The sequence below is a fragment of the Meleagris gallopavo genome, chromosome 2 (assembly GCF_000146605.3).
Source record: "Meleagris gallopavo isolate NT-WF06-2002-E0010 breed Aviagen turkey brand Nicholas breeding stock chromosome 2, Turkey_5.1, whole genome shotgun sequence".
Taxonomy (NCBI): Eukaryota; Metazoa; Chordata; class Aves; order Galliformes; family Phasianidae; genus Meleagris; species Meleagris gallopavo.
In genome coordinates this window covers 96,909,666-96,917,370 of record NC_015012.2, presented here as the reverse complement: position 1 = coordinate 96,917,370, position 7,705 = coordinate 96,909,666, and the positions used below count along the sequence as shown (strand labels likewise).

At 37.4% G+C, this 7,705-nt stretch overlaps 1 long non-coding RNA gene across 1 annotated transcript; it reads right to left on the bottom strand.

Annotated features, from left to right (window-relative positions):
* Positions 1–1,497: 1,497 nt before the first annotated feature.
* Positions 1,498–5,444, bottom strand: LOC109366497. Its single transcript, XR_002112826.1, has 3 exons — positions 5,385–5,444; positions 2,746–2,934; positions 1,498–2,369 (listed from the first exon to the last, which is right to left on the bottom strand). It is a non-coding gene; the product is annotated as an uncharacterized LOC109366497 (long non-coding RNA).
* Between the last annotated feature and the right edge of the window lie 2,261 nt (positions 5,445–7,705).

Sequence of the window (7,705 nt, the reverse complement as noted above, 5' to 3'; positions counted from 1 at the left end):
AGAACTCACTGCTCAAACAAAACATTTGCTTATTTCTGGTGAAAGAATGCTACCTTCCTTGGTAAATAGTTTCTACTCTTGTTTGATACCTCTACATTTAGAGATGTACACATGTGATACATACATGTAAATCAGCTCAGGACTGCTGGCAAAAAATAAAGGCTTCTGTGCTTTGTTGTATTATACCTCTGAAATGCCAGTAGAACCAACCTAGTAAATGCCTACTTTCCACATGAAATTATTTATTTATTTACTTTTAAAGTCTCTCACAGAATTCTAGCATCTACTGAGAACTGCTGCCTGCAGAATTAGGCAGAACCTGAAGAAAGAGAAGGAAGGTAGAGGACAAGAGTCCTCCAAGGCAGAGGATCAGAAACCATGGTGTTTCTTATTCTTATAGCTCTGTTCAGAAGTTAACCTAAAACTCTGTAGTGGAGAACTCATACACAAGTACTCATACTTGATTAGATTAAATAGTAATTATTTTCCAGTGGGAAAATACTTAGTAAATAGATTCATAAATAAAATATGGATTAATAATCATTTTTAAGAGTCTCATTTCAAAAGAATCCATGTGAATGTGGATGGCATAACAGTTACAAGTATTGTCAGGTTAACAGTTCTACTGCTTTTGAAAAGTCAGTGTATATATGACTTTTCAAATACAGTCACATACACTGTGGAGGCCCAGCTTCTTTCCTGCTTACATAATTCTTCTTAATATATAAGAATCTTTTCCATGTGTACATCTAGTCCTTTTCTTTGACTCCATAGGAACATAGGGTCACGCAGTACAAGTCTTTGAGGCAATTTGAAATGATTCATTTGAGAGGGAAATGCACACAAACCCCTTCCAGCATCAGACTGGGAACTTCAGACATATCGCAGCAAAACCTGGAGATTAGTCATGCTGCCTTAATGCAAATAATTGAAGCCCTTGCTTACATTTACCATGGTAATGCTTGTCTTTTGTGAGATAATGCCTTTTAAACACTACCCAGCACAAACTTTCCTAAGCCTTAGCTGACTCCATCAATCCCAGCAGTGTTAATCCACGATTAACGCCTAGATTTGTAGGTCTGTTCTTTAAACCTCAGCAAATGTAACTCATCTCAACTGCTCCTTAATATTTTGTTCTTCTATTTCCCTTCCTTAACAGCCTCAGGCATTGCTCTGTCTTCCTTCCTGTCTGGCCCAAGGATACACCAGTAAATAAGTTCTCAATGTGGAAGGAGGAACATGCTGACTGTACTGCAAGCAGCTGGAAAGCAGCCCAGTCTTTTCTAGAGGTCCAGTTTATAATCCACCAAGATTACTAAACAGGTTTGGATAATGCTGTATAAGTCAGTGCAACAGACAGACTGCAAAGATTTAAAACATAACTCTGTGGTTTTGATCAAGCATTAAATAAAATAAATAAATAAGCCCATAGAGAGGTTTTGCTTTCAAAATAAGAAAACACTTTATGAAAAAAATCAATTTTGTTTTAAATGGACTTTCATAAATGCGAGACATTCTAGAATACAAAATAAATTAAAAAATAATAAATACACTTAAAATGCCATACTGGGTAGAAAAAAAAACTGGACATACTTCACCAATTTTCACATGAAAGAGTCATATGGGAACTGAATAATCTCACACTGTTAGGGACAGGCTGGGCAACAGCAGATATACTTCAGCATTTGTTCTGTAATTCTCTGATATAGCATAAGAAAATTGAAACATTAATTGGCTCCCTCATCATACATAGACATGAACTACTACTTTTTAATTTTACTGCAGTATAAATATATTTATGCATGAAGAAAACATTTGAATAGAAAAGGTCTTTTCACAGATGAAAAAAAATAAGAATGTCTCTGTTCTTATCACAGTGAGCAGCTGGGAGAAAAAAAATAAAATAGAGCAGTACAAGAATAGGGAGACATAAAGACCAAGGAAACAATAGAAACAGAGAGTGCAGTAGTGAGAAAGAACAAATCAGTCCTGAGAGGAAGAGAGTTCACACAAATCAATATAGAAAGTTACAGCCCAGGTCTCATTACACAGGATGGTTGACTGAGGAATTGAATTAAGGTTTGCCAAGACGAGTAGGGATAGAAGAAAAGAATTGCTCTGTGGTGTCAGGAGCCTTTGCTTGCACATTTTCTGATGAACACCACCTTCAACAATCTTAGATTTTGCTGTAGTAAACTGAGCGTGTGCCAGGAATAAAGCAACTGGGAATAGCAAAAGAAATTCAGGTGTAGTTTCCATTTCAAGTCTTGCTATCTTGTTGAAACAAAATGCATAGGGAGAGGAATACCAAAATCACACTTCCTTCTGTCAAAATATTTATTTCTCACAGTATGGTATCTGTAATCTACCTGTAAAAAAGACAATAAAGCTGAGTCCATTTTAAGGAGAAAGAATGAATAGAATGTACTGAAAAAGCACATTGCACAATTGGAAAGAGGGTTGAAAATTATATGACAAAACTAAGGGCATGTTTAAAATAATAGAAAATTAAAATCATGTTTAAATTCAGTGAAAAAAAATCTTTTGATAAGTGGAATCATATGTTGAATAAGACCACTGAACAATCCCATTCATCTTAAAAATAGATCTCTACTTCCATCACTTGTTAGTCTTGGCATAACTGCAGAATTATGTTCCCATTGCATATTTAGACCTGACAAAATGTACGTTGCTTTTTCTTCCTGGAAAACTCAAGCTAATTATTGATGTCATGACTCTAATTACCTGATCATGGGTTGCTCTGAGAATCGTGAATTGGCAAAATACTCTGGACATAGTTCCAACCATTTCTGCCAGTTCTTTTTCCAACCCAGAAGATTACCAAAAGACAAAAGTGACCGGGAAGCATGGATAAATGGTGAATCCTTGGAAACATGATTAAAGTCAAGCCTAAATTCCTCCATGATGCAGTGGCTGTTTAATAAAAAAAGAAATACTTCAGATGTTACAGTGTTAGAGACACCGTTAGATGCTTACCTTATTTTAAAGGTCCAGATTTTCTTTCTAATTGGAAAATAATAATTTGTTTGTTTTATGATGCAGCTATCTGGATCAACAAATTAATACCCAGTTATACTGAAACATGTCAGTGTGACTAGGAATAGGACCTGCATAATAATTTTAACAAAATCAAATGATCTTGAGTATGTGTTGCCAATCTCCACGCAATCCAGCCCAGTTAGCAACACCAGGCTGGATTGCGTGGAGATTGGCAACACTATACTTAAAATAAATATTACTTATGATTACATACTTATATGCTGATTCACATACTTATGAATTATAATATAAAATTTTATATCACATTTTATCTTGTTATTCCCATTAAAGTCAATGGTAAAGTTATTGAACTCAAAGTGAAACCTGTTTGGGTAATGTTTAATGTGAGAGAAGTACACTATGTATAAAGGAAAAAAAGAGATCATATATACATACATATATTATATTATATTAAAACTCTCTTCACCAACAAGCAGACACAAAAAGTTATTCGCAACATAGAACTGGAGTGTACACTAATGTAGTAAATGTTTACTATACATTCAAGTTCAAGACACTGCGATAACAAAAATCATAAAGCTGCAAGTCTTGTTTTGCCAAATGTCTTGCAATACAGCCACTGTTTATCAAAGAAAAGCAAGAGAGGATTTCAGATATTATTGACCGTGTTGTTCAAGCAATGACTATACCCATTTTTTCCTCCTCTGTTTTGTAGGAATCGGATGATAATCATCTCCAGAGCGCTGGAATCCAAGCTAGGAGTCCCCTTTCCTCAGAGAGATTAATGCTTACATGGCAATGAATGTTAGCAAATAAAATTATGATATTTTGGAAACAAATATATCACAGAGGGTCAGAGTTACAGTTGTAAAAATTATCTTCATTATGTCAAACCTTAATTCTGTGTTAGCTCAGAATATGTATTAACAACAAAAGGTATGGAATATTTCATTTTTATCAAATATAGGCAGTTTTCACATTAAATTTTATTATCTACAGACTTCCTTATATCTCCATAGGATACTCCTCTTACAAGCTCATCTTCCACAAATGCTCTATGTTAAGATGTAAGAAAGAATGCTAGGATATTACTTATCTCCTTTCTTATAAATTAATTCCAAAGAATACACTTGAGTACAATATATTTTGACCTTTATAAGAAGCTTTAGCAAGGTGGACCTCTCTTTCATGCTCCTCAGAATTTTTCTGCCAAGGAAATTTTTTCAGGACTTCTTATTTATTGATTAATTTATTGTAATTAGAAAGCACTTCTTTAGATAAGAGAAAATTAAAGCAGAAGAATAAAAAACAGTCAAGAAAGCACGATTATAGTAAAGAGGATCAATAACAAGGACAAGGACATTCATGGTCAAAACACGTGTGCCATGAGGAGAGAGAGGAGATAGAGAATACCTACTCTAAACCTACTCTCTTCCATTTTAAAAATATTTTCCCCTAGTAATTTATCTCACTCCTTAATTTAGTCTCATGAACCCACACAGAATCATAGAATTGAGTAGGAAGCAACCCTTAAAGGCCATCTGGTCCAGCTCTGCTGCAATGAATAGGGGACACCTACAGCTAGCTCAGGTTGCTCAGAGTTCCATCCAGCCAGATCTCAAACGTTTCAGCGATAGGGCATCCACCATCTCTCTGGGCAGCCTGAACCAGTGTCTCATCACCCTTAGTGTAATAGCAGCAGTTTTTGTACTGCAGGCTACAAAGCAGTGATCAAACGTCAACCAAGAAATTTGGATTAAGCCACTGGCCTGCAAAGATTGAAACTCTTGCCTTCCTCCTTAATGTTTTCTAGGTATGTCCCTGGCTTCAACCAGCAATTCAGCACAAACCCTACAGAGGTCACTGCAGTATCCCTCCCTACTCTGCCCAATAGCTCCAGTAGACCGGAGGACTCGATGAGACGTCAACCAGCTCTACTCAAAACCCCGCGCTTAACGCAGGGCGAGCCATCGTTTTCCTGTTCAGCCGCCAGGTGGCAGTACAACACCGCTGTCGGAGCCGCACGGACGCTCAAGCTGTGGCTGCAGCCCCAGAGGACCGCTCTATTACAGGGAGCAGAGGAGCCCTAAGCTTCCTTAGGCACCCATCTATTCTTCAGCTTAGAACGGGAAAGTTCTGCAAACATCTTTCTCGTCTTTCGCCATCAGGAAAGTTTATATTCGTATTTTCCTAACTTGTGTAGAAATCTAAGACGAGATTATCAGTGAGGGGATGGACACCTACAGGACAAGTAGAACAAAGCCTATTTTTAATGACATTTCATTCACTTGAACATAATTTTAAATGCCAAAATGATCAGTCTGTAAATTAAAATATATTAGTCTTCAGAAAAACACTCCTACCTGCTATACTTCAGTTTCATCCACTAGAGACCCTCTTTATTTTTACTGGGCTGAATCAATTTAAAATATCAACTAATACTCCGCACCTGTATGCCTTCCTCCTACAGAGCAGACACAGCTGTTTTCCCAGGGTCTTAAAGAGCACACATGCTTTGCTACAACGTGATAACCTTGATGGTAAATATTCTTCAATCACATTCACAACATAGCTGCAATGTGAGACTGGAATGCTGAAATGGCCCTATGATGAGAAACAGGTGGATTGTCCAAAGCTGCCTGTGGTCACCTCCAGCTTTCCCCATAGTTCTCCCTCCATATGACAAAAGGAAGTCCCTGCTGCAGACTCTTATTGCAGAAGATCTTCCAAGACTGTCCATACCTTTTATCTGATCTATTGTGGTCTATTGTCAAATGCACACCCAGCAACCTGCTCTTAGTGCAAAACCCATCTGTTTTTCATTTCACGTACAGAAGACCACATACAGAATCTAATTTTTTGCTAAATTTTGTATAAAACAAATGACAAACAGCTATGGAAGCAGAGTAGTTCAGCTCTATTTAATATGCCTCAAAATGGCTTCACAACTTGAAATTCCGCTGTTTATTTAAATATCTTCATTTGGTATAATAAACCCTTTCTCTGATGAGACTCATTACCCAAGAATGGATTTAGCTACATTTAAATGGAAGAGGATCCCAGTACAAGCGCTGAGAGAGACCGCAACGCAGGTAGTTAGGTCATATGGCTTCCCTGTAACAGAGAGGATGATTAGAGTTCAGAAACTTCAAGAAATTACTTAGTGTAGAAGGCCAGGCGCATAAGGCTTAACTATCTAGCTGCTTCATTCAGACAGAGTGCCAGGATCCAGGTGTAGATTGATTAAGCAATCAGTTGCAAATCTGACTCATGTGCAGTCAATAGTAGCACAAGGTTTTTCAAGCATTCTGCACACTGTTTAGCTGGATGGTCATTTTACCAGTATGGATCAGAAATGACAGATTGCAAGTGACTAATTTACAGGCTGACAACCCTGGAGTACAAGGGAACTGTTCACAAAGGGGAAGTACATGACTAATTATTTCCCCCATATGCATTTTACTGAATCTAAAGGATAATTTGCCCAGACTCATTTTGTTAGGGGCTAATGGTGACCTGAATGATGTCATCTGAATAAGTAAATGGGTCATCAGCTGTACAGGACATGTGGGAAGCTGTGCATTTTCTACACGTAGGGCACTTGTAAAGTGAGGCTATGAAAACTTGGAGTTATTAAGTAATGACGCAGGTAGTAAATGTATGTTTTTTACTTTAAGCTTTCAGTTGTTTTCTAGTTTCTGTCCTTACATTCACATCTGTCCAAAATAAGTATTTCTTTCATAATGAGAGCTTTTTCCTTCCCTAAGAAGAAGAATAGGAAAAACGAAGTTGCTTGTTTCTGCTTTTTAAAAAAGAGACAAGTTCCATTTTATCAGTGTGCTCCAATGCCCCGTGTTTTCCAGCTGACAGAGAAATATAAATAGGCAACCATGTACCTATTGCAATCCTTTGGTAAAAGTGATCAAAACACGATGAGATCACGATTCCTTGAAATCTGCAGTTTGCAGAGGCTGAAAGAAACCTAGGTAGGTTCATTTGGCATAAAGTTGGCCTGTGCAAAGGACACATTCCACTTTGCAGGCCAAATAGGCTGCTTGCTCTTCTTTCTTCGCTGCCACTGGGCGAGGGAGCTGAGACATGGATATCGCAGAATGGATACCACAGAAATCATTGCTTGGTTAGAAATACAGAGCTGTGAAGAGTGAATGTAGGTGACATCACGTCTAATAAGCGAGGTTGCAAGAGAGAATAGGGATGGATAGGCACGAACAGGGATGGTTAGTGAGTGGGCTGGAAGAGGCACTAAGGATGAAGAGCCAAACTACCATCTCTGCAAGGTGCATTTTTCTCTTGGTCCTTTGAATTTTTCTATCCTTCTGTTCTCGTGGAATAGTTGAAACACTGAAAGCAAAATGAATTTTCTATTCTAAAGGAAAGAATCTACTAATGCCAACAGTTAGTCTGTTTACTCAAGTGAGTAATTTATTTACTCAACTCTATTTACTCAAGTGACACCATTCCCTGCTGTCAGAATGACTTCAGCTAAGCAGTTCTCTGACAGGAAATATGATTCTGTCAAAATCAAAGTACTTCAGAATTCAATCACTTAGTCTGTAGCGTGCTCCCAAGGAAAAAGATCTCACCAATGTCAAAGCATCTGATTTTTCCATTTAAAACCAAATTCTAACTCCAAGACATGGTTATTTTGTGGGTTTCTTTTTTT